Genomic DNA, 27,446 nt, shown 5'->3' with positions numbered 1-27,446 from the left:
GATTTCGAGACCAGCCTGACCAACATGGTGAAACCCCGTCTTTACTAAAAATGCAAAAATTAGCCGGGCATGGTGGTGCACGCCTGTAATCCCAGCTACTCGGGAGGCGGAAGCAGGAGAATCACCTGAACCCGGGAGGCGAGGTTGCAGTGAGCCGAGATCATGCCATTGCATGCCAGGCTGGGCAACAAGAGAGAAATTGTCCCTCCAAAAAAAAATTAGCTTACCTCTAATTTATTCAGTTTTCTTCTATGTTCACAGGGAAAAATAAGACTCAAGTTTTCCTTAAATCTGGAGAAACTTTTTTTTAGGTTGTGTATGTGTTCCTACAAAAGAATTTTCTTTGAAAATAAAATACTGGACCAGCCTGGGCAGCCAAAAAACAGAAAAATTAGCCAGGCGTGGTGGCACATGCCTGTAGTCCCAGCTACTCAGGAGGCTGAGGTGGGGGGATCATTTGAACCCGGGACATCAAGGCTGCAGTGAGCTGTGACTGTGCCACTGCACTCCAGTCGGTGCAACAGAGTGAGACCTTGTCAAAAAAAGAAAGAAAGAAAAAGAAAGAAAGAAAGAGAAGGAAGGGAAGCAGAGACAGAGAAGAAAAAGAAGAAAGGAAGGAGAGGAAGAAAGGAAGGAGAGGAAGAAAGGAAGGAAGGGAGGGAGGAAAAAATAGAGAAAGGAAGGAAGGAAGAGAGAGAGAAAGGGAAAGAAAGAAAGAAAGAGAGAAAGAGCTTTTTTTCGTCCTTTCCCGGTGCGCTGCTGTCCGGTCCGCCAGCCCAGCGCGCTCGTCGCATGCTCGGAAAATGAAGAAATAAGGACTCTGCTCAAGCCGACGAAAGGATGCCAAATCTGTCAAGATCAAGAAAAATAAGGACAACGTGAAGTTTAAAGTTCGATGCAGCAGAACTTAACCTGGTCATCACGACAAAGAGAAGGCAGAGAAACTGAAGCAGTCCTGCCCCTGGTTGCAGTGAAGGAACTGAAATGAACCAGACACACTGATTGCAACTGTATCAAAATAAAAAATCCTAAAAAAAAAAAAAAAAAAAAAAAAAGAGAAAGCAAGGAAGGAAGGAGAGAGAATGAAAGAAGGACGGAAGGAAGGAGAGAGAAAGGAAAGAAGGAAGGAAGAGAGACAAAGAAAAAGAGAAAGGAAGGAAGAGAAAGAAAGAAGGAAAGGAAAGAGGAAAGGAAAGGAAAGGAAAGGAAAAAGGAAAGGAAAGGAAAGGAAAAAGGAAAGGAAGAAACTGAAAACATAGACCTTTTCCTATTTGGCCGTTAGATGTCGCTCAAGATCCAAAAAGTAGAAGAAACCGGATGTACACTATAAAGCGCCTTCCCGAGTCCCCCGGGACTGACCCAGTCGTACTGGGTGGCTTGCTTAATCGTGTACTGGTATTTGTGTGTCAGTGTCTTGCCACATATAGCAAAAAATCCCCTTAGGCATCCAGAAAACTTGTTGCCTATACGTCTTATATATGTGTTTATTTATTTATTTCTTTAAGGAGACAGGGTCTTGCTCTGTAGTCCAGGTTAGAATGAAGTGGTGCAATTATAGCTCACTGCAAACTTGAACTCCTGGACTCAAGCCATCTTCCCACCTCAACCCAAACATCTCAATTTTATAACTTCCTTTTATTTTTTTCAGACAGATTCTCTGTTCCCCATGCTGGAATGCATCGGCACAATCACAGCTCACTGCTGCCTCAAGCTCCTGGGCTCAAGTCATCCTCTTGCCTCAGCCTTCAGAGTGGCTGGAACTTACAGGCGTGCGCCACCACACCCGGCTAATTTTTGTGTCTTTTGGGGAGATGAGGGCTCCCTGTGTTGTCTAGGCTGGTCTTGAACACCTGCAGTCAAGGGGTCCTCCTACCTCAGCTTCCCAAAGTGCTGGGATTAGGATTACAGGTGTGGGACACTGCACCTGGCTAATTTTACCACTTAAGTCGACATACAGTTGTTGAACATTTCGGCTGACTACATACCAGGATCAATAAGCTCCATGGTGGAATTGCCCCTCATCCTTCAGGACCTAGACCAAATACCACCTCCTCTGTGGGACCTTATCTGACCTTCCTAACAGAGAGCACTATAGAAAACTCTTTGTCACAGTACTTTTGTATTGTGTTCGTTTACACACCTACCTCCCCAAATTCTGGAAAAGATTCCCAATCTGCTTCATCATAAAAGAAACGCACACTAAACTACAAAAAGATGCTATTTTAACTTAGATGGTAAATATCAGCAGTTCTGATATTTGGTTTAGAATAATAGGCATTCTCATATATTTTTAGTGGGAGTGTACACTGATTTATGATTACTGTTAATAGAAGACAATTTAGAAATTTCTGTCTTTATTTATTTATTTATTTTTGAGACATGGTCTCGCTCTGTCACCCAGGCTGGAGTGCAGTGGCACTATCATGGCTCACTTCAGCCTTGACCTCCTGGGCTCAACTGATCCCCCAACTTTACTGCCCCCTGCCCCCCGTCCTAGGCTAATAAACTGGTGAGATTTGGCATGAGAAGGAATAACAATAGTAGCATGAATGCATTTTTGGCAGACCCGAGTCGGGGAAGGGAAATGTTGACCTGGAGGGGTGATGCGAAATATGACAACTGACAGGTGGGTGATTAAAGGCCCACTTATACTGCCAAATACCTGTGGGTAGTCCTGCACCAACCACACTATGCATCTTATCGTTAAATTGGCGTCCTTTGCCATATCTCTTTTTCCTCTCAGGGAAGAAAAATGTCCTGGCACCACTTCAGTCCTCTTCATTTTTCAGAATGCTGATATTTATTTATACTTGAGGAGTGCTTTAAAGTAATTTTTTTTTTTTTTTTTTTTTTGAGACTGAGTCTTGCTTTGTCGCCCAGGCTGGAGTGCAGTGGCATGATCTTGGCTCACTGCAACCTCCGTCTCCTGGGTTTAAGCGATTGTCCTGCCTCAACCTCCCAGGTAGCTGGGACTACAAGAGTGTGTCACGCCTGGCTAATTTTTTGTATTTTTAGTAGAGACAGGGTTTCACTGTGTTAGCCAGGATGGTCTCAATCTCCTGACCTCGTGATCCGCCTTCCTCGGCCTCTCAAAGTACTGGGATTACAGGTGTGAGCCACCGTGCGTGGCCATAAAGTAATTTTTAATTGGTTGTATGTTTCACAACCTGCACAGGGAAACTCAGGCACCGCCTGCAACTTTCCCATGCAGTAGGTGTTGCAACCTCACACCACATTTCAGTACAGAATCTTTTTTTTTTTTTTTGTTAAGATAGAGACAGGGTCTCCCTATGTTGCCCAGGCTGGTCTCAAACTCCTGGGCTCAAGGGATCCTCCTGCCTCGGCCTCCCAAAGTGCTAAGATTACAGGCATCAGTCACCAAGCCCTGCCTCAGTACAGAATCTTGAGTGTAATTATGGTTTCATAATGAACTTTGGTTTCATCAGATGAAGATTGAATTATAGCACTGCAACTTTTATTTATCCACAAGTGAATTACTTAATATTTGTTCTCATTACTACAGATTTAAAAAGGCTTTCAGCAAAAGGCTCTCATTTGCCTCTCACGTGATTGTTGCCAGGAAATGAGAAACCAAATTACACCCTGAATATTCCTTGCTGCTGCCTCAACAATAGACCTAAAACAATAACAGGCTCAAATTAAGATAGAAATAGAACTATGGGGTTGGGGGGAACTAACGTTAGCAATATACAGTGCTAATTTAGCACAGAACACTTATATAACCAATGTACTTTATGCATCACTAGGGCACCTAAACATTTATTCAATAAGCAGCTATTGGCTGGGTGTAGTGGCTCACACCTGTAATCTCAGCACTTTGGGAGGCCAAGGTGGGTGGATCACCCAAGTTCAGGAGTTCAAGACCAGCCTGGCCAACATGGTGAAACCCAGTCTTTACTAAAAATACAAATATTAGCTGGGCATGGTGGCCCATGCCTGTAATTGCAGCTACTTGGGAGGTTGAGGCAGGAGAATCACTTGAACCCGGGAGGCGGAAGTTGCAGTGAGCCAAGATTGCACCACTGCACTCCAGCCTGGGCTACAGAGTGAGACTCCGTCTCAAAAAAGAAAAAGAAAAAAAGAAAAAAAAAAGCAGCTATAGAATACTTGGCATTTCTTTTACTTTTCCCTCTGATTTCTAGTTAATAACTGTATTTGAATATTATGTAATCCTATATGCCAGGTGCTTTTTTAGGCACTTTATGTATCATCTCATTTTCACACTTTGACTTCACATGTCTATTCTCCTCCTAACTGCCTCTTCCTTCTGTAGCTCACAGTTTGCCTCTGCCTCCTACTTTTTTCCTCTTGTCTCTATTATTTACTTTCCTCCCATTATTTTTCTCTCTGTTTCACCTCTGTCCTTGGAAAACTTTTTCCATTTTTCCTGTGATTCCCATCCCCTGCTGCCCCATCCTTCTCCTCTTTGCCTGCCTGTAGCGTATGTTGACAGATATGAAGAAAATTCAGAGGAAAGTCACAAATAGTTTTTCTTAAAATACTTTTAAGTTTTAATGACCACTAATAAGTGTATGAGGTTTTGGTGCTCCACATCCTCACTATTTAAAAAATTTTTGCCATCCCGGTGGGTGTGTAGTAGTATGTCATTCAGGTTTTAGTTTGCATTTCCCTGAGCACAATGATGCAATGATGTTGACCATCTTTTCATGTGCTACTGGACACTCACATATCTTCTTTTTATTATTATTATTTGTGTGTGTGTGTGTGTGTGTGTGTCACCCAGGCTGGAGTGCAGTGTCATGATCTGGGCCCACTGCAACCTCCGCCTCCCAGGTTCAAGCTATTCTCCTGCTTCAGCCTCCCAAGTAGCTGGGATTACAGGCGCATGCCACCATGCCTGGCTAATTTTTGTATTTTTAGTAGAGACGGAGTTTTGCCATGTTGCCCAGGCTGGTCTCGAACTCCTGACCTCAGGTGATACGTCTGCCTTGGCCTCCCAAAGTGCTGGGATTAGAGGCGTGAGCCACCACGGCCAGCCACATACCTACTTTGGTGAAGTATCTATTGAAATATTTTTCCCTTTCAAAAAAAGTGTTGTCTTTTTTTTACTGAGTTGTAGGAATTCCTTATATATCCTGGATACTGGAGCCTTATCTGATACATTCTTTGTTAATAATTTTTCCCCAGTGTGTGGCTTGCATCTGTTTCCTAGTGGTGGCTTGTTGGGCTGGACGTGGTGGCTCATGCCTATAATCCCAGCACTTTGGGAGGCCGCAGTGGGCGGATCACGAGGTCTGGAGTTTGAGACCGCCTGACCAACATAGTGAAACCCCATCTCTGCTAAAAATACAAAAATTAGCCGGGCGTGGTGGAATGTGCCTGTAATCCCAGCTACTCATGAGGCTGAGGCAGGAGAATCACTTGAACCCGCGAGATGGAGGTTGCAGTAAGTCGAGATCGAGCCACCGCACTCCAGCCTGGGAGCAGAGCGAGACTCTGTCTCAAAAAAAAAGAAGGCTGGGCGTAGTGGTTCATGCCTGTAATCCCAGCACTTTTGAGAGGCCGAGGTGGGTGGATCACAAGGTCAGGAGTTCAAGACCAGCCTGGCCAAGATGGTGAAACCCCATCTCTACTGCAAATACAAAAATTAGCCAGGTGTGGTGGTGGGTTCCTGTAATCCCAGCTACTTGGGAGGCTGAGGCAGGAGAATCACTTGAACCTGGGAGGCGGACGTTGCAGTGAGCTGAGATCTCACCACTGCACTCCAGCCTGGGCAACAACAGCAAGACTCCATCTCAGGAAAAAAAAAAGATGGCTTATTGTTGTTTTGAGACAGTCTTGCTCTGTCACCCAGGCTAGAGTGCAGTGGCATGATCTCGGCTCACTACAGTCTCTGCCTCCCAGCTTCAAGCAATTCTCCTGCCTTAGCCTCCTGAGTAGCTGGCACTGCGGCTGCACCACCACACCCGGCTAATTAATGTATTTTTAGTGAAGAGGAGGTTTCATTATGTTGGCCAGGCTGGTCTCAAACTCCTGACCTCAAATGATCTGCCTGCCTCGGCCTCCCAAAGTGCTGGGATTACAGACATGAGCCACCGTGTTCAGCATGTTTTGTTCGGTTTTTGGTTTTTTCAGATGGGGTCTTGCTCTGTCACTCAGGATGAGTGCAGTGAAGCGACCACAGCTCACTGCAACCTCAAATTCCCAGGCTCAAGAGATGCTCCCATCTCAGCCTCCCAAGTAGCTGGGACTACAGGCACGTGCCACCGTGCCAGACTAATTTTATTTTATTTTTTTGTGGAGATGGGTCTCCCTATTTTGCCCAGGCTAGGCTGAACTCAAGCGATCCTCCTACCCCAGCCTCCCATGCCTAGCCAATGGTGGCTTTTGGTAACCAAAAGTGTTTCTTTTTGATGACGTCTACTGCTTTCTCAAACCTTCACCTATTCACAAGTCAAGATGTCATTTTCATGTTTCCTCTAAAAGCTTTATGGTTTTAGCTTTACATTTAGGTTTATGATCTATCTCAAACTGATTTTTGCCTGTTATGAGCTGGTGGAAGGGATTTATTTTTTCCATAAGGATATGCAGCTTAATTTATTGAATTACTTTCATTTATTCATTGGATTGCTCTGGTGCCTTTTTGAAAGTCGAAGGCTGCATAAATATGGGTGCTTTGCTATTTTTTGAACTATTATTATTTTCTAATTCATTTTTAAATTATCTTTTTGTTATCAATTTTTTACTTTATTATATTCTGATCTGAGGATCTGGTCTATGTAATATCGATTTTTTAATTTAAGAAGACCTCTCTTTTGGCTTAATACATTGTCAGTTTTATTAAATAATCCTTTGTGCTTGAAAAGAAAAAGTTTTTTCTCTAATATTTGGTTTCAGAGTTCTATGTAGGTCATTTGAGGAACTGTTTTAATTGTGTTGTACAAATCTTCATACTCTTTTTTCTTTTTCTTGAGACAGAGTCTCTCTCAGTCACCCAGGCTGGAGTGCAGCGGCTCGATCTCTGCTCACTGCAAGCTCCGCCTCCTGGGTTCACGCCATTCTCCTGCCTCAGCCTCCCGAGCAGCTGGGACTACAGGCGCCCGCCACCACGCCCAGCTAATTTTTTTGTATTTTTTTAGTAGAGACGGGGTTTCACCATGTTAGCCAGGATGGTCGCGATCTCTTGACATCGTGATCCGCTCACCTCAGCCTCCCAAAGTGCTGGGATTACAGGCGTAAGCCACCGCACCTGGCCCTTCATACTCTTAATAAATCTTTTTTTGGCTTGAGCTCTCATTTTTTGAGATATGTGTTACAATCTCCAGCGAAACCCCGTTTCTACTAAAAATACAAAACATTAGCCAGGTGTGGTGGCGGACGTCCGTAGTCCCAGCTACTCGGGAAGCTGAGGCAGGAGAATGGCGTGAACCAGGGAGGCGGAGCTTGCAGTGAGCCGAGATAGCGCCACTGCACTGTAGCCTGGGCAACAGAGTGAGACTGTCTCAAAAAAAAAAAAAAAAAAAAAAAACAATTGAAAAAGAGATATGTGTTACAATCTCTCCTACCTTGGCATGCTCATGGGATGGCAAGGAGGCCCATACACAGTTCAACTGGAGTGAGTAAAGGGAAGAAGAGTAGGAGTTCAAATCAAAGAAGCAAGTCGTGCTGGATCATGTCTTAAAGGCTTGGATTTTACTGTGAGTGAGCTGAGTCATTTCTGAAGGGTTTTTTGAACAAAGGATTCAGTGATGCCGTTTAAAGAATGGAATTTCAATACCTGAAAATAATAAAAGCCACCTATAACAAACCCACAGCCAACATTATACTGAATGGGCCAGAGCTGGAAGCACAGCCCTTGAGAGCTGAAACAAGACAAGGATATCCTCTTTCACCACTCCTATTCTGCACGGTGCTGGAAGTCCTAGCCAGGGCAACCAGGCCAAAGAAAGAAAGAAAATGCATCCAAGTAGGAAAATAAGTCAAATTATCTCTCTTCACTGACAATATGATTCTATACCTAGAAAACCCTAAAGACTCCACCAAAAGGTGCCCATCAATGGTGGAATGGATAAAGAAAACATGAAATATATACACCACGGAAAGCCGGGTGCAGTGGCTCACGCCTGTAATCCCAACACTTCGGGAGGCTGAGGTGGGCGGATCACGAGGTCAGGAGTTCGAGACCAGCCTGACCAACATGGTGAAACCCTGTCTCTACTAAAAATACAAAAGTTGGCTAGGCATGGTGGCCCGTGCCTGTAATCCCAGCTACTCTGGAGGCTGAGGCAGGAGAATCACTTGAACTTGGGAAGCAGAGGTTGCAGTGAGCCAAGATCATACCACTGCACTCCACCCCGGGTGACAGAGCAAGACTCTGTCTCAAAAAAAAAAAAAAAAGATGATGCTTTGGACCAGGGTGGTATACAAGGAAGTGGTGAGAAGGCTTTGGATTCTGGAAATATTTTTAAAATAATATCAACAGATATTGTTGATACTTTAATGTGAGGTATGAGAAAAAGAGAGGATTCAAGGATGATGCCAAGATTTTTGGCTTGAACTATTGGAAGGGTGGAGTTAGTGGCTGCGCACGGTGCTCACACCTGTAATCTCAGCACTTTGGGAGACCAAGGTGGGAGAAACGCTTGAAGCCAGGGGTTCGAGACCAGCCTGGGCAATGTGGCAAATCCCTGTCTCTACAAAAAATACAAAAATTAGCTGAGCGTGGTGTAATGTGCCTATAGTCCTGGCTACTTGGGAGGCTGAGGTGGGAGGATAGCTTGAGCCCAGGAGGCAGAGGTTACAGTGAGCCAAGATTGCATCACTGTACCACTGCACTCCAGTCTGGGTGACAGAGTAAGACCCTATCTCAAAAAAAAAAAAAAAAAAAGAGAAACAGGAGTGGAGTTATTGATAACTATGGTGGGGATTTATATTATGTACATATCTTCCATATATGCATATATCTTTGTCACCTCTCAGTAGTGCCTTCATGATCAGAATCTTTTTTTTTTTTTCTGAGACGGAGTTTTGTTCTTGTTGCCCAGGCTGGAGTGCAATGGGGCGACCTCGGCTCACTGCAAACTCCAGCTCCTGGGTTCAAGTGATTCTACTGCCTCAGCCTCCTGAGTAGCCGGGATTACAGGCACGCGCCACCAAGCCCGGCTAATTTTGTATTTTTAGCAGAGTCGGTGTTTCACCATGTTGGTCAGGCTGGTCTCAAACTCCTCACCTCAGGTCATCCGCCCGCCTCGGCCTACCAAAGTGCTGGGATTATAGTCATGAGCCACTATGCCCAGCCCCAGAACCATAAAAATATATTGTTTGTAGCTAATATATATTTATTATTTAATGTGTGAGGCATGATATCACTAATGTAAATATAATACTAAATTTTTTGTTTGCTTGTTTGTTTTTGAGACGGAGTCTCACTCTGTCACCCAGGCTGGAGCGCAATAGCATAATCTTGGCTCACTGCAAGCTCGGCCTCCCAGGTTCAAGCAATTCTCCTGCCTCAGACTCGTGAGTAGCTGGGACTACAGGTGCGCGCCACCATGCCCAGCTAATTTTTGTATTTTTAGTAGAGACAGGGTTTCGCTATGTTGGCCAGGCTGGTCTCGAACTCCTGACCTTAGGTGATCCACCCGCCTCACGCTCCCAAAGTGCTGGGATTACAGGCATGAGCCACCACGCCTGGCCATATAATACTAAATGTTTTAATGCACATTAATAGTTAATCCTCACTCAAACCTAGGTGATAGGTCCCTTTAATACAAAGGGACACTGAGCCCTGTAGACATTAAATAACTCGTCCATGGATGCATAGCTAGTAAAAAGGAAGGCTGAGATTCTTTTTTTGTTTGTTTTTGAGACAGCATCTCATTCTGTCACCCAGGCTGGAGTACAGTGGCACATTCATAGCTCACTGCAGCCTTGATCTCCTGGGTTCAAGCAATCCTCCCACCGCAGCCCCCAGAGTAGCTGGGACTACAGGCACATGCCACCACGCCAGGCTAGTTTTTGTATTTTTAGTAGAGACGGGGTTTCACCATGTTGGCCAGGATGGTCTTAAACTCCTGACCTCAAGTGATCAGCCTGCCTCAGCCTCCCAAAGTGCTGGGATTACAGGCATGAGCCACTGTGCCCAGCCAGAAAGCTGGGATTTTTTTTTCATTTTGTAAGTTGTTACCAGATGCTCCTTATTTTTTCTTTAAAAATGGTTGTTTTAATTTTTGACCAGGTGACCGTCATAGTTCAAAATTGAAAAGTACATGAAGCTTCTCTTTTAATCTTTTTTTGTTTTTTGAGACAGAGTCTCACTCTGTCACCCAGGCCAGAGTGCAGTGGCCGGATCTCGGCTCACACTGCAACCTCTGCCTTCCATATTCAAGAGATTCTCCCGCCTCAGCCTCCCAAGTAGGTGGGATTACAGGCATGTGCCACCACACCTGGCTAATTTTTTTTTTTTTTTTTTTTTTTGTGACGGAGTCTTTCTCTGTCACCCTGGCTGGAGTGCAATGGCACCATCTCAGCTCACTGCAAACTCCACCTCCCGAGTTCAAGCGATTCTCCTGCCTCAGCCTCCTGAGTAGCTGGGATTACAGGTGTGCACCACCACGCCTGACTAATTTTTGTATTTTTAGTAAAGACAGGGTTTCACCATGTTGGTCAGGCTGGTCTCGAACTCCTGACCTCGTGATCCGCCCGCCTTGGCCTCCCAAAGTGCTGGGATTACAGGAGTGAGCCCCCGCATCTGGCCACTTTTTGTATTTTTATTAGAGACCGGTTTCACCTTTTTGGCCAAGCTGGTCTTGAACTCCTGGCCTCAAATGATCCGCCCGTCTCAGCCTCCCAAAGTCCTGGGATTATGGGCGTGAGCCACTGCGATCAGCATTGCTAACTTCTTCAGTACACTTCCAGAGATACTTTACTTCCTAAACAAGCAGCTATTAAGTAACTATTTCCACACTTTGGGAAGTCAAAGCGGGAGCATCACTTGAGCTCAGGAGTTTGAGACCAGCTTGAGCAACATAATGAGATCATATCTCTACTAAAAATAAAAGAAATTGGCCGGGCATGATGGTACGTGCCGGTAGTCTCAACTACTTGGGAGGCAGAGAGGGGGGAGGATTGCTTGAGCCCAGGAGGCAGAGATTGCAGTGAGCTGTGACCATGCCACTGCACTCCCCCCTGGGCAACTGAGCAAGACCCTGTCTCAAAAAAAAAAAAAATTTCCCCGTTTTATTTTTTTTACAAAGGGTAACAATTTATACCCTGCTTTGTATCTTGCTTTTCCATTTGGATAACTTTCCACATTGTCATACCCATAATTTATTTAATTAGTTCCCTATCAATGGACATTTAGTATCTTTTCAGTCATTTTTTATTGTAAACAATGCTATTGTGAATTACCTTGTACATGTGGCATTTTGCAAAGTTGAAAGCTAGTATTATAAACCAAATCTGAGTGTAAAGCCACTAAACTGTGGCACCACACTGCCTCCCAATGTTGTTAATTGACTTGAGAAGATGATTCTTCCTAACTCCTCTCTTTTTTTTTTTTTTTTTTTTCTGAGACAGAATTTCGCTCTTGTTGCCCAGGCTGGAGTGCAGTGGTGATATCTCAGCTCACCTCGACCTCAGCCTCCTGGGTTCAAGTGATTTTCCTGCCTCAGCCTCCCGAGTAGCTGGGATTACAGGCATGCACCACCATGCTGTGCTCATTTTGTATTTTTAGTAGAAATGGGGTTTCTCCATGTTGGTCAGGCTGGTCTCGAATTCCCAACCTCAGGTGATCCGTCTGCCTTGGCCTCCCAAAGTGCTGGGATTACAGGTGTGAGCCACCGCGCCTAGCCCACTCCTCTCAATTTGATGAGCATACTTTATGTTTTAATCTTCTGATGCTCAGCTCCCAGCTCCAGGTGCAGCCACTCTTGAATACCTGTGAAATTCATAAACATGCAATGTCCTCCAGCAGGCCTCTCTGAAAGCCGCATCCACATGCAGATGACCCTGATGAGAGTCTAGAAAAGGGAAATAATAAACTCAGAGCACTTGAGAAAGATTTCCTTTGCTTATAAGTTAAGGTGAATGTACTTTAGGAAGTAACCCGGAAAGGGAAAGTGTCTGTCTAGGGCACATGGAAAGCCTTTCCTAAGGTGAGACAATGATCTGACTCTTGCAAAGACTGATTGCATACCAGCATCTTGAGCAATATGCCACCCGATCAAGTGTGACACGTAGCACAGATCATTTTTGTGTTGCACAACCTTTCACTTTGTGCATGGGACTAACTTTGCTCTAGATTGGAGTCATTTCCTGTTAAAATGTTACATCTACTTTGTGGTGCTAAGAGGCTTACTGGTCTTATGATAAGATAGATAAATGACTCAGTAACTGTCTCTTCCTGAACTTTGGTCTAATTTGTGTTATAATGACATGTACTTCCCTGTGAACTTTCACCTAGATAGCTGATTCCCTGAAATTATTAACAGTACTGCAGGTGGGACTAATAATCCTCTTCATTGATTTTGAGGTATCTAAACACTTCATAAATATTAGCAAATACGTGTAAAGTTAAAACTCCTTCCTTTCTTTCTTTTTTTTTTTTTGTGAGACAGAGTCTTGTTTTGTCACCCAGGCTGGAGTGCAGTGGATCAGTCTCCCATCACTGCAACCTCTGCCTCCCGGGTTCAAGCGAATCTCGTGCCTCAGGCTCCCAAGCAGCTGGAATTACAGGCGGGCGCCACCATGCTTAGCTAATTTTTTGTATTTTTTAATAGAGATGAGGTTTCGGCCATGTTGGCCAGGCTGGTCTCAAACTCCTGACCTCGAAAGATCCACCCAGGTCAGCCTCCCACTGCTCTGGGATTCCAGGCGTGAGCCACTGCTACTGGCCAAAACTCCTCTATCTCACCCATAAAAAACAGCAGTGGTCTATAACTTTCATCGTGTGGAAATACTAATAATTAATATCGATAGAGCCCTTACCACACGCTAGGTATTGTTCTAAGCCCTTTAGGTAATATTCTTACGAGGTGGGCTCTATTGTTATTATCCCAATTTTATTTTTTTATTAAATTTTTTTTTTTGGCTGGGCATGGTGGCTCATGCCTGTAATCCCAGTACTTTGGGAGGCAGAGGTGGGCGGATCACTTGAGGTCCAGAGTTTGAGACCAGCCTGGCCAACATGACAAAACCCCGATGATCCTGGCTAACACAGTGAAACCCCCTCTCTACTAACAATATAAAAAATTAGCTGGGTGTGGTGGTGGTGCCTGTAGTCCCAGCTACTCCAGAGGCTGAGACAGGAGAATGGTGTGAACCCAGGAGGCGGAGCTTGCAGAGAGCATGAGCCACCGCACCTGGCCCCACTGAACAATTCTTTCAACTTTCCTGTATGTTTGAAAAATCTTCATAGTGAAATGTTGAAAAAAATATGCCTCCAAATAAGGTTGAAATTAGATAAATTAGAGTAAAATAGAGGAATGTAAATAACATTAGCCCAGTCTGAACAGTAGTTACTCTCTAAGGGATATTCTTTTAGCAATTTTAGAAATTATTTAGGAGGCAGAAATACACACAAAATGTTTCTGAGGGCCGGGCGCGGTGGCTCACGCCTGTAATCCCAGCACTTTGGGAGGCCGAGGGGGGCAGATCACCTGAGGTCAGGAGTTCAAGACCAGCCTGGCCAACATGGTGAAACCCTGTCTCTACTAAAAATACAAAAATTAGCCAGGTGTGGTGGCGGGCGCCTGTAATCCCAGCTACTCGGGAGGCTGAGGCAGGAGAATCGCTTGAACTCGGGAGGTGGAAGTTGCAGTGAGCCGAGATTGCACCCTGCACTCCAGCCTGGGTGACAGAGAGAGACAACATACCGAAAAAAAAAAAAAATATATATATATATATATATATTTTTTTTTTTTTTCTGAAAGGATACATAAGAAAAGGATAGCATTGGCTGAGTGCAGTGGCTCATGCCTGTAATCCCAGCACTTTGGGAGGCCGAGGCGGGCGGATTGCCTGAGCTCAGGAGTTTGCAACCAGCCTAGGCAACACAGTGAAACCCCGTCCCTACTAAAATACAAAAAAAATTAGCCAGGTGTGGTGGCATGCGCCTGTAGTCCCAGCTACTCCGGAGGCTGAGGCAGGAGAATTGCTTGAACCCGGGGAGCAGAGGTTGCAGTGAGCTGAGATATCGCCACTGCATTCCAGCCTGGGCGACAGAGAGAGACTCCGTCTCAAAAAAAAACAAAAAGAAAAAAGAAAAGAAAAGAAAGGATAGCATTGATTGCCTCCAGTGAGGGAGAACTTTGTGAGTAGAGGACAGAATGGAAGGGAGGCTTTTCACTATATTACCTTTTGTAAGTTTTGCATATCAGATCATGTGTAAGTATTACCTATTCAAAAACAAACAAAATTACAGCCAAACATGGTGGCTCACACCTATAATCCCAGCACTTTGGGAGGCCAAGGCAGGCAGATCACTTGAGGTCACGAGTTCAAGACCAGCCTGGCCAACATGGTGAAACCCTGTCTCTACTAAAAATACAAAAATTAGCCAGGTGTGGTGGCGGGCGCCTGTAATCCCAGCTACTCGGGAGGCTGAGGCAGGAGAATTGCTTGAACCTGGGAGGCAGAGGTTGCAGTGAGCCAAGATTACACCACTGCACTCCAGCCTCGGTGACAGAGACTCCATCTCAAAATAAATAAATAAATAAATAAAATCAAAATAAAAACGTAGAGCTCTCAAAGTCTAATAGTTTGCATCTCTTCCAAGCAGTTTAATCATTAAATTGCAGAATTTGCTGTGCGTGGCCCTTGGTTATCAAAGAGGTCAATTTCCAGCTTCATTGAAGTGGTACATAATGAGGTTGAATTGACCTATGCACAGCCAGCTGGCTCGATCTATTTGAGGACACTTTTAGCTATGAGCCAAAGGACTGCATTTTCCATTCCTGCGTTCCAGACAGGGCTGAGCTCAGGAAATATCTAGGTTGGGTAGCCAGAGGCAGACTGGAGGTCTAGTAGGTGTGTGTTAAAGGACGTAGACGGAGATAGGGAGTGAAGAGCTACACATCACGACTGGGTCACAGTCCCGAGTAAGGAATATTTTACATGTTCCATACTTAAAGTTTACCAAGTGTTTATAGACATCGCCTTCTCTGACTCATCCAATTTCTCTGGATGCCAAGTGGGCAAGGGTTTTGTCCTGTCTTACTAAAGAGGAAAACAGTGTGGTGACCACGAGATACACTGCTCAGATATCCTTCCAACTGCAGGGAGCAATTGGCTGAGGGCTCCTGCTGCCTTCTGAACTCCATCACCACGTGTGAGCTGAGGTCACGCACCCATGGGCTACTCTCAGCCAGTGACAGAGTGTGGCAGGGATATTAAGGCAGGCTGATACTTTGGAGATATAGGACTCCTCTGATGACTGGAGTGCTCCTGCAGCCTCGCTGAACTTTCTTTAGAGTACACTATAATGTAACGTGCTTCTAGCCACCCTTCCCTCCTTTCCTCTCTTCTTCACTTGGGTTGAGGCCTGCATCGCAGTCTGATGGGCCTGCCAGCCTTTCCTGGCTCCTTCCCATTTTCTCTTAGAGGCATTTCCTACAAGTTGAATACTATTTTGTCATCAAACATAGATCTGGGTGATTGTAGGTATGCTTGTAATCACTGCAATATATTGTCTTTGTTTTCAGAAATTCATTTCAACTTGAGTCATTAGATACACAAATCTTTTTTTCCTACCAGCTTATCATTTTGAATACTTTATTAAAAATATTTACATACACATGTGATTCTGTGTGGCATATTACATAGGCATAGAAATAACAATTGGCTAGGCACACTGGCTCACACCTGTAATTCCAGCACTTTGGGAGGCCGAGGCAGGTGGATCATTTGAGGCCAGGAGTTCAAGATCAGCCTGGCCAACATGGTGAAACTCTGTCTCTACTAAAAATACAAAAAATTAGCTGGGTATGGTGGTGCATGCCTGTACTCTCAGATACTCGGGAGGCTGAGGCAGAAGAATCGCTTGAACCTGGGAGGTAGAGGTTGTAGTCAGCTGAGATCGTACCACTGCACTCCAGCCTGGGTGACAGAGTGAGACCCTGTCTGCCCCGCAAAAAAAAAAAGGAAAAAGAGAGAAAGACAGGTTCTCACTGTGTTGCCCAGGCTGAAGAGAGTGGCTATTTACAAGTGTGATCATAGTGCATGACAGCACTGTGATCTCCTACGATCACTCTTAAACTCCTGGGCTCAAGTAATCCGCCTGCCTCAGCCTCATGAGTAGCTGGGACAACAGGCACATGCCACCATGCCTGGCTATTTATTGTTGGTATTGAGACGGAGTCTCACTCTGTTGCCCACGCCAGAGTGCAGTGGGGCAATCTCAGTTCACTGCAATCTCTGCCTCCCGAGTTCGTGCAATTCTCCTGCCTCAGCCTTCCGAGCCCTGGGATTACAGGTGTGCACCACCACGCCCAGCTAGGTTTTTTTTTTTTTTTTTTTTTTGAGACGGAGTCTCACTGTCGCCCAGGCTGGAGAGCAGTGGCACAATCCTGGCTCACTGCAAACTCTGTCTCCCAGGCTCAAGCAATTCTCCTGCCTCAGCCTCCCCAGTAGCTGGGATTATAGGCGTGCTTCCACCATGCCCAGCTAATTTTGTATATTTAGTAGAGATGGGGTTTCACCATGTTAGCTAGGCTGATCTCCAATTCCTGACCTCAGGTAATCTAACCACCTCAGTCTCCCAAAGTGCTGGGATTACAGTTGTGAGCCATCACGCTGGGCCCTAGTTTTTGTATTTTTAGGACAGGGTTTCACCATGTTGGCCAGGCTGGTCTCATGCTCCTGACCTCAAGTGACCCATCCACCTCAGACTCCCAAAGTGCTGGGATTACAGGTGTGAGCCACCATGCCTGGCCCATGCCTGGCTATTTAGTGTTTATGAAGACTTCCAGGTATTTTTGTTGTTGTTCTTTGTAAAATAATTTGTCCTCCCCCATTGTCCACTCCACTTTTCTTTTTTCTTTTTTTTCTTTTTTTGTTTTGAGACAGAGTCTTGCTCTGTCACCCAGGCTAGAGTGCAGTTGCCTGATCTCGGCTCACTGCAACCCGGCTCAAGTGATCTTCCCACCACAGCCTCTTTAGTAGCTGGGACTACAGGCTACAGGCACACACCACCGTACCTGGCTAATTTTTGTATTTTTTTGTACAGATGAGTTTTCACTATGTTGCCCAGGCCTGTCTGGAACTCCTGGGCCCAAGAATCCTCGTGTCTCAGCCTCCCAAAGTGCTGAGATTACAGGCATGAACCAGCCACTTCACTTTTCCTTGTCTTTATTAATGCTCTGGAGTTTGTAATTATATGGCCAACCTAGGGGTTCTGGGAACTTACTCAGGCCAGGAGAATTACCATTTGCAGATGACCCTTGTGGTTTGGCAAGGAATGTCATAAACCCACACATGCTGGTCAAAGGAGGAGATGATTTAAGTCTTTTGAAATGGTGTCATCAGGAGAATGGAGACATTGTCAGCTGTGAGCAGGACACCATTTGACATAAGGTGGGAGGAGGCAGAGCAATCAGCAGGCTCTTACTTCTAGACTGTTCTTGGAGTTGGCTGGCAGCAACCTGATTGGCAATAGTTGTTTGCCTGAGTTCCCAGGATTCCATTTTGAGTTCATTCTGGTTGAACAGAACGTTTTGTCAGAACAATTATGGCTTTCTTCCTAAAGTGTGCTTGGCCGGAAAAGAAAGCAGGAGCCCTCAAGGGCTAATAATCTAGCAGTGGCTGACACTGAAGTGATGCATGGAAGAAAGGCTACCAAGCAAGGGAGGTGGAGAGCCGTTTGAAGCAACTGGGGTAAGCCGAGGTGTGTGAAAGCAGTCCTTCTGCTCGTGCATCCCCACAGAGACAGAAGTGTGGCTAGAGACGAGGAGTGTGCCAAAGCCAGAGGGCCACAGGAAAGGGAAGGCTTGGGCAGCAGTACATGACTTGGTGAAGACATGAAGAATGTCTTCAAGGAACTTGTCTATGTAGCAGACTGGTGATGAGCTGGTCTTGTTGAGTCCGTGTAGTAAGGAATCAGTACCTTACACACACGCACACACACACACACGAGAGAGAGAAAGAGACAGAACAGTATTGCCTTGCCTGTTTACAACAGAGATCTCAGTTACTTACTAACTATATATTCTGGGCTTTTCAAGAGCAGGGGTCATGAATTTTTTTTTTTTTTTTTTTTTTTTTAGACAGAGTCTTGCTCTGTTGCCCAGGCTAGAGTGCAGTGGTGTGATCTCGGCTCACTGCAACTTCCACCTCCTGGTTTCAAGAGATTCTCCTGCCTCAGCCTCCCCAGTAGCTGGGATTACACGTGTGCGCCACCACACCCGGCTAATTATTGTATTTTTTAGTAGAGGTAGGGTTTCACCATGTTGGCTAGGCTGGTCTTGAACTCCTGACCTCATGATCCGTCTGCCTTGGCCTCCCAAAGTGCTGGGATTACCGGCATGAGCCACTGCACCCAGCTGAGGGATCATTAATTTTACCTCTGTTGATTCCCTAACATTATTCAATACCGGGCTGCACACTTGCCAGGGCTGCCTTGAATACAGTATATTATTCTTTTGGGCATCATGGAAAACAGGTTCTTGACATCCTGCCGATGTGCACTATGCTAAGTGGTTTCCATGCCCAAAAGCACGAAAGTTCCCCACCACATCTTCAACATTCTTTCTCCACACATTTTAGGGCTCTACCTAACAGTTCAGTTCTAAACACATCTTTCACTAAGCATGAGGTTTGTTAGTGTTGACAGTCAATACCAGATTAAACCTCTGTGTCCCTTAGCCATTTGCAGAGAGGCCTGGGAAATCAACCATAAACAAAAGGCACATGGGGGTGAGAAGATAGGCAAGGACCCACAGGGAAATTGCTCATTCTGATGGTGAAGACAGTCCTGACAGACCTGAGGGAAAAGGTTACAAGGAAAGGAAGCCCAAGGGCTTCTACTTTGTCCCAGATTTGTATCTGCATGTGCAGTTTTTTTGGTTTTGTTATGTTTGTTTTTTTGAGACAGAGTCCTGCCCTGTCACCCAGGCTGGAGTGCAATGGCGCCATCTCAGCTCACTGCAACCCCCTGCCTTCTGGGTTCAAGGGATTCTCCTGCCTCAGCCTCCCAAGTAGCTGGGATTACAGGCACAAACCACCACACTCGGCTAATTTTTGTATTTTTAGTAGAGACGGGGTTTCACCACGTTGGCCAGGCTGGTCTCAAACTCCTGACTTCGTGATCTGCCCGCCTCGGCCACCCAAAGTGCTGGGATTACAGGCGTGAGCCACCGCGCCCAGCCCCTCCTTTTTTTTTTTTTGGCAGAGTCTTGCTCTATCACCCAGGCTGGAGGGCAGTGGTGCGGTCTCATCTCACTGCAACCTCTGCCTCCCGGGTTTGAGTGATTCTCCTGCCTCAGCCTCCAGAGCAGCTAGGACTAAAGGCATGTGCCACCACACCTGGCTAATTTTGGTATTTTTAGTAGAGACGGGGTTTCACTATGTTGGCCAGGCTGGTCTCAAACTCCTGACCTTGTGGTCCGCCCGCCTCGGCCTCCCAAAGTGCTGGGATTACAGGCGTGAGCCACCACGCCTGGTCTGCCTGCATGGTTTTCTACCCATTCAAAGGACTGGTAAGGAGCTGCCAAATCTTTTCAGGGACCCTCACAGCTGCTTGCAGATTGTGAATCAGGGATTCTCATGAACAGGCAGAACTATCACAAGAAGTCCAGCATGAAGTGAATGATGGTAGTATGTGGTCCATTGCTAAGAGATGTGGCGTGCTGCTTTTGTTTTTAAAATTTCTCTGTGTTATACTTTCTGCTTACAAAAGGAGAAATATAGGCTCACTAAACATTTTCAAACATTATAAGAAATATATAATATGAAAAGTGTGGAAGTTTTTTTATGATTCCTGCCCATCTATCCCAGATCACCATTGCCAATTATTTGGTATATCTCTCGAGATGGCATGCTTTCTGATTTTGAAGCAGATTGTGTCTTTTTTTTTTTTTTTTTTTTTTGAGACAGGATACAGCTCTGACACCCAGGAGGGAGTGCAGTGGTGCAGTCTTGGTTCATTACAGCCTCCACCTCCCAGGCTCAAGCCATTCTGTCACCTCAACTTCCTGGGTAGCTGGGATAACAGGTGCATGCCACCACACCCAGTTAATTTTTGTATGTTTTGTAGAGCCAGAGTTTCGACATGTTGCCCAGGCTGGTCTCCAACTCCTGAGCTCAAGTCATCTGCCTGCCTCGGCTTCCCAAAGTGCTAGGATTACGAGCCACTGTGCCCAGCCAGGTTGTGACTCAAAATGTGCAATATCTTCGACTTCCAAAAATTGCACCACAAACAGATTCCTTGGCAGTTTGGAGTGTATGTCCCAATCTGTGTGTATGTGTAGGTACAAGAGAAAGAGACAGAGAAAGAATAAATGTAATAAAATCACCACTATTCTTTTTCTGGGAAATAGTCTTCGGTTCTTGATTTTTATCTTTCACATGAAATTGTGTTATTAATTAGGTAGCCAGATCATTTATTTAACATGAATATATTAAAATTTAGTTCAGTCCGAGACTATCCCAATCAGAATCTCCCCCACCCTCCATTAAATAAATAAGTAAGAGCTGGTTATGAGCCTCATATGCTCATCTGGTGGAGAGCTGTCAAGAACACGGTGATAGGCCAGACACAGGGGCTCACGCATGTAATCCCAACACTTTGGGAGGATGGGGTGGGAAGATCGCCTGAGCCCAGGAGTTTGACACTAGCCTGGACAACATACCAAGGCCCCATCTCTATTAAAAAAAAAAAAAAAAGAAGAAGAAGAAGAACATGATGGTCTAGGTGTGGTTTCTGCCCAAGAATCCCGGAAGTTCTTATGAGCATGTGAAGGGAAGGGGCCATATTTTTTATGCCTAGCAAGGATATTCTGTAGTGGTGGCTTGAGGAGAAACCCTTTTGTAAACAATTACTGGGAACCTGCAAGTTAAACTTCGACTCCCTCACGGAAGTAAAATCATGTGCGTTTTGGGCATACCCACTCAGTGCACCAGCCACTAAGCGGTTCCAGAGAGTAGTCCTTGTGTTTCAGGGATACATGTTGCTTGGAGAAAGGAGACAGAGACCTAGATTCTTTGTTTTGTTTTGTTTTGGTTTTTTTGAGACACAGTCTCACTCTCTCGCCCGGACTGGAGTGCAGTGGCCTGATCTTAGCTCACTGCAACCTCCGCCTCTCAGGCTCAAGGGATTCTCCCACCTCAGCCTCCCGAGTAGCTGGGATTACAAGTGCATGCCACTACCGCCCAGATAATTTTTGTATTTTAGTAGAGATGGGGTTTCACCATGTTGGTCAGGCTGGTCTCGAACTCCTGACCTCAAATGATCCACCTGCCTCGGCCTCCCAAAGTGCTGGGATTATAGGTGTGAGCCACTGCATCTGGCCCCCTAGATTCTTATTCATTCTGTAACAGGTGGCTGCTTTGCTTAGTTTATGCTCCCACATCCACACTTTTACAGAACATTTGAGAGAATATGTTTTGGCTCATGAATTAACTTGCAGTTTGAGACTCCCTAACTGACAATCTCCAAGCTGCTGTGGGAGTCCTTGATTCACATACATGTGTAAAATTTTGCTTGGATTTTCTAGGACAGTGAGCTGCATCCAGTTACAGGCTTTCTGTAACCAAGTTCTAGGTAGAACTTAGCACTCATCAGTGACTTCTCTTGTTAGTTGTTTAGTCCTGTGAGCATTAAGTAGAATCTAATATAAATATCCATCTAAAAAGCACACTTTGGGCTAGGCACGGTGGCTCATGCATAGCACTTTGGGAGGCCAAGGCGGGTGGATTACCTGAGGTCAGGAGTTCAAGACCAGGCTAGCCAACATGGTGAAACCCCATCGCTACTAAAAATACAAAAATTGGCCAGGCGTGGTGGTACACACCTGTAATACCAGCTACTTGGGAGACTGAGGCAGGAGAACCGCTTGAATCTGGGAGGCAGAGGTTGCAGTGAACGCACATCTCGCCACTGCACTCCAGCCTGAGCCACACAGCAAGACTCCATCTCAAAAAAAAAAAAAAAAAAAAAATTGGTCAAGCGCAGTGGCTCATGCCTATAATCCCAGCACTTTGGGAGGCCGAGGCAGGCAGATCACCTGAGGTCAGGAATTCGAGACCAGCCTGGCCAACATGGCAAAACCCTGACTCTACTAAAATTACAAAAATTAGCCGGGCACCGTGGCAGGTGCCTGTAGTCCTAGCTGCTCGGGAGGCAGGAGAATCGCTTGAACCCAAGAGGTCGAGGTTGCGGTGAGCCAAGATCACACCACTGCACTCCAGCCTGGGTGACGGGGTGAAACCTTGTCTCAAAACAAAAACAAGAACAAAAACAAAGACAAAAACAAAAAAAAAATTAGCCAGTCATGGTGGCAGGCGCCTGTGATCCCAGCTACTCAGGAGGCTGAGGCAGGAGAATCACTTGAACCCAGGAGGTGGAGATTGCAGTGAGCCGACATCGTGCCACTGCACTACAGCCTGGGTGACAGAGCAAGACTCTGTCTCAAAAAAAAATCAAGATGCATTATATGTATGACATTATTTTAATTCAGCTCTTGGTTAACTAGAGACATTCGGATTTAGCTATTCTACATTTCCAGGGTTACATCTGTAGACCTATAAAGCCAGCCTGAGATGCATTATTATAGGGAGTGGAGGGGTGGCAGAGTGTTTCTGAGTTCATATTCCATTCTGTTAGTTATATCTAATCAGAATCTGAGTGATGATCTTGGGGCCCACAAGGAATTTCCCAGTGGGCAAATTATGAGGGAGGTATGTAGCTTTTTTGTTTTGTTTTCTTTTGAGACAGGGTCCCACTCTCTTATCCAGGCTGGAGTGCAGTGTCTCCATTATAGCAGTCCCCAACTGCAGCCTTGACCACCCAGGCTCAAATGATCCTCCTACCTCAGCCAGCAAGTAGGACTACAGGCGCATGCCACCACACCCGGCTAATTTTGTATTTTCTGTAGAGATGGGATTTCACCATGTTGCCCAGGCTGGTCTCAAACTCCTGGGTTCAAGTGATCACCTGCCTCAGCCTCCCAAAGGGCTGGGATTACAGGCATGAACCACTAGCTTATCTTTGAAATAGGAGGTTTGTGTGACACAGTCCCCAGCTTGACTTTTCCCTTTGGCTTAGTGATTTTGGGGTCCCAAGATTTATTTTCCTTTCACACAGGTAAAGTCCGGAGAAGAAGGTGGTGAGAAAGACACAGGAGCCAGATGCTGAATGATGGTAAATCAAATCCTGGAGGGAACCAAACAAAACCCTGAAAACCTCCAGGAATCTCAGGTTGGCCAAATCCTTGGTAATGTCCTGCCACTCCCCAGGACTGCCACACTGTACACATCCTATCTAATGGCAACCTACTGCAGGGGCCAAGGAAAAACGTCTCCTTTGTCCTCTGGAGGTTCACTGAAAAATCAACTGACAGAAAGCAAATTAACAGGGCAAAAGATGTACATGTATTATTATAAAAAGACGTAAATGTATTATCGGGCATGTGGGGGAACCACAGAGTAATTACTCCACCTCTTATTGGTTTCAGAAGCTTATATACCCCTCCTGAGGTTACAGAAAGTTTGGGGGCTCAGAGAATGGTGGTAAATCAGGATTTAGTGGCAAGACAGAAATGGAAACTTGGCTAGCAAAGGTAATCTCATTATGTAGATCGGGGTCCCCAGACTTTGGGCCATTTACATTGTGGTCATTTACATTCCTGTTAGGAATAGGGCCGCACAGCAAGAGGTGAGTGGCGGGTGAGTGAGCAATACTGCCTGAGCTCTGCCTCCTGTCAGGTCAGCAGCTGGTATTAGGTTCTCTTAGGAGCAAGAACCCCGTTGTAAACTGCACATGCAAGGGATCTAGGTTGCAGCTCCTTATGAGAATCTAATGCCTGATGATTTACGGTGGAACAGTTTCATCCTGAAAACCATCCCCCTGCCCTGGTACATGGAAAAATTGTCTTCCATGAAAGCTATCCCTGGTGCCAAAAAGGTTGGGGACCGCTGACATAGATGAAACCTGATGGTTAATGTTTCTTTCAGACCTTTAAAGGTGTCAGACTCTCCATTAATCTTTCCTATATCTGGACAAGGGAAAACCTCAGAGAGCACCTGGCTGCATCAATGCAGATTTTCTTTGTATATTGCAAGACTCTCCCATACACACACACACACACACACACACACACACACACACACACACACACACAAACAGCTTCATAGGACTACTTTTGCCTGCAGGTTCTCTGAACAGCCATCTCAAAATATGTGAAAGAAGTATATTTTGGGGTAAAATTTTTTGGTTTCCTTCACTACGCATCTCACCTTGGGTGTTATTCTTGCCACTGGTTTCATGTTCTCAGACTCACGAAGCTGAAAAAGAGTTGGGGGTGCAGAATTTGATGTGCTTCATCCTTTGTGGGCTTGAAGAGTCTCTTGTTCCCAAAATTAGTCCCTGGGGCCCTCTGCTTCACAGGCAAATAAAAGCAAAAAGAAGCTTGCTCAGCCTTAAGTGAGGAAATGACTCACAGGTTTAAAACAAAAAAGGAAAAGATGGAGGCATTTTGTAGGTGAAAGGGTGAGAGTCTTCTGATGCAAAATCAGACGTCATTAGAGCAGGGATGGATTATCAATAAGCAGAGCAAATATTTGCTTAGGGAACAAACAGCGCCAGAACATGAAAAAGAAAAGAAAAACATAATAATTTAATTACTTAAAACACTGAAGATGGCAACATAGGAAAAAACCCAAACCAGAACTCTTTTGGACTTCGTAACACTTATTTTATGGTTCAGTATTTATGGTTTAGTATTTTATTTTGAATTACATGTGGGGAGGAGGGGGAAAATAATTTTTCTTGCTAAGTAAGGACTATTATATATTCAGGTATAATGGTATAAGGGATACCATTTTAATGGGTCCGTTTGGAGCTTTAAATATGATCAACAGTATCTGTGTGCATGCAAGATTGGTTAAGAAATTGGGGTAGACCGGGTGCGGTGGCTCACGCCTGTAATCCCAGCACTTCGGGAGGCCGAGGCGGGTGGATAACGAGGTCAAGAGATCGAGACCATCCTGGCCAACATGGTGAAACCCCGTCTCTACTAAAAATACAAAAATTAGCTGGGCGTGGTGGCCCGCGCTTGTAGTCCCAGCTACTCTGGAGGCTGAGGCAGGAGAATCACTTGAACCCGGGAGGCTGGGGTTGCAGTGAGCCGAGATCGCACCACTGCACTCCAGCCTGGCGACAGGGCGAGACTCCGTCTCAAAAACAACAACAACAACAACAACAAAACCAACAAGAACAACAACAAAAAACGAAAACAAATTGGGGTAAAAGCCTCTGAGAGCTTCCTACAGTTTCAACTCCAAAGCTTCACAAAGCCAGTCCCTGGGACTCCAGCGCTGTGGGCTCCTCAGGGGGCGGACCCGTGGCGCCAGCGCCTGCTCTCTTCCTACCTCCCAACCCTCCTCTCTGCTGTATCCTTCTTGCGCGCTGTGGGGGTGGGGGGCGGGGGAGTGGGGGCCGAGGCCGGACAGCTTCATCTGGAAATCCCCAGCCACTCACGGGGGAAGAAGTCCCACCAGCCCTACCAGGCCTCGGGCGCTGGCACAACTTGTCTGCTCAAATAATCTCGTTCCAAATCCGTGCGTTTTACACAAGAAACAAACAAAACAACAACAAAAAACACAACTGGGACTCAGATGACAATTTGTCTTTGAAAAACAATGCATAACCCTGCACATATAAAGTTGCCTATCTCACATAAACCTAGGCAGCTGTCATTCTGGAGTGATCTGGAGTTAAGTTTTTTCTTTTCTTTTTCTTTTTCTTTTTTCTTTTTTTTTAGGCAGGGTCTCACTCTGTCACTCAGGCTGGAGTGCAGTGGCGCGATCTCGACTCATTGCAGCCTCGACCACTTGGGCTCAAACGATTCTTTCACCTTAGCCACCCACCCCCCTGACCCCAACCCCGCTAAACAGCCGGGACTAGCTGGGACTACAGGCGCGCGCCACCACGCCGGGCTACTTTCTTTGTATTTTGGGAGAGACGGGGTTTCGCCATGTTGGCCAGGCTGGTGATTCGCTCGCCTCGGCATCCCAAAGTGCTAAGATTACAGGCGTGAGCCACCGCGCCCAGCCTCCACCAAACTTTTAAAAGTTATTAGTTCTCTAAAAATAACAGCGTAGAAGCCACTGTGCAGTGCCACGCGATCTCGGCTCAATGCAGCCTCGACCTCCCAGGCTCAAGCGATCCTCCCATCTTAGCCTCGCAGGTGGCTGGGGCCACAGGCGCGCGACGCCACGCTGGGCTATTTTTTAAAATAAAATAAAAAGAAATCTTCGCCAGGCTGGTCTCGAACTCCTAGGCTCGAGAGATTTCTCGCCTCAGCCTCCCAAAGTGTTGTGATTACAGGCGTGAGCCACCGCTTCCATTTTTAAAGAGTACTATTCTGAGGACTAACGCCATTCGACAAGTTGGTGTGAATTTGTTTGCGTTTTTCAAAACCCCAAAGCCGGCCTGGGCGCCATCCCCATTTGCCCCAGGCCTCTCAGGACCCCGACCACAGGCAGGGCCCCGACCCCAGGCAGCGCCCTGACTCCAGGCAGGGCTACCTCCAATTCCCAGCCTCCCCAGGCGGGGCCCCCGCCCCGTTCCCGACAAGCTCACTCTCGCCGCGGCGGGGCCCCTCACCCAGGCAGCACACCCTCTCACCCCGACCGGGCCCCCACCGCTCTAGGAGGGCCGGCGTTGGGGGAGGGCGCCGGGACGTGCCCGACGAGGGTGACACTCGGGCTTGGGACAGGGCGTGCTGCCGCGGGTCACGTGCTGCGGAGGCTCGGGGAGGGGCGGCCAGGCGGGGTTTATAGCCCAGGCGCCCGCGGGCCCCACGCTTTGACCGGGTGGTGGCAGCTGGAGTCGTCTTCGGGACGCGCCTGCTCTTCGCCTTTCGCTGCGGTCCGTCGGTGAGTGAGCGCCCACTCGGTGCCCCAGCGAGCCTGTCCCGGGCCCCCAGCGGCGCCCAGTTGGGGTCGGGGGCTCCTCGGGGCCGCTACTCTGCTCCCCGCGGGGCTCTAACGTGGACGGGACGCGGGGGTGATGGTCCCAGACCCCCCGCTCGCCTAGCGGCTTCCAGGTCCTGGCTGGGTGGGGGCGGTCTCCTGAACCCGCGCTTTCGACCCTTACCTTTGTGCGTTGAGGCTTCTTTCCTGCCGACAGATTTAGGGCGATTGCTATCAGATGTCCCTTGGCCTGCCTGGGTGGTTGTGGGGAAATAATTAACATTTGTCAAAGGGACATTATCGAAAGGGAAACGCGTTAGAAAACCGCATTTTTTTTT

The 27,446-nt window shown here is 46.4% G+C and overlaps 1 protein-coding gene across 3 annotated transcripts in view; it reads left to right on the top strand.

Moving 5' to 3' along the window:
- PLIN2 (perilipin 2) overlaps positions 1 to 27,446 on the top strand; it is a 62,150-nt gene that overhangs the window by 14,507 nt on the left and 20,197 nt on the right. Inside the window, exon 3 of one of the 3 annotated variants that reach the window (XM_030818518.1) lies at positions 23,279 to 23,392. The gene's annotated coding sequence lies outside the window, so the exon portion shown is untranslated. Of the gene's footprint in view, positions 1 to 23,278; positions 23,393 to 26,239; positions 27,073 to 27,446 lie in introns of those variants that run through there. The other 2 variants (XM_030818579.1, XM_030818483.1) reach the window with 2 other exon arrangements.

Source organism: Nomascus leucogenys, chromosome 1a, assembly GCF_006542625.1.
Source record: "Nomascus leucogenys isolate Asia chromosome 1a, Asia_NLE_v1, whole genome shotgun sequence".
Lineage (NCBI taxonomy): Eukaryota > Metazoa > Chordata > Mammalia > Primates > Hylobatidae > Nomascus > Nomascus leucogenys.
The sequence above is the reverse complement of the archived record's forward strand: the minus strand, read 5'-3'. Positions and strand labels throughout refer to the sequence as shown.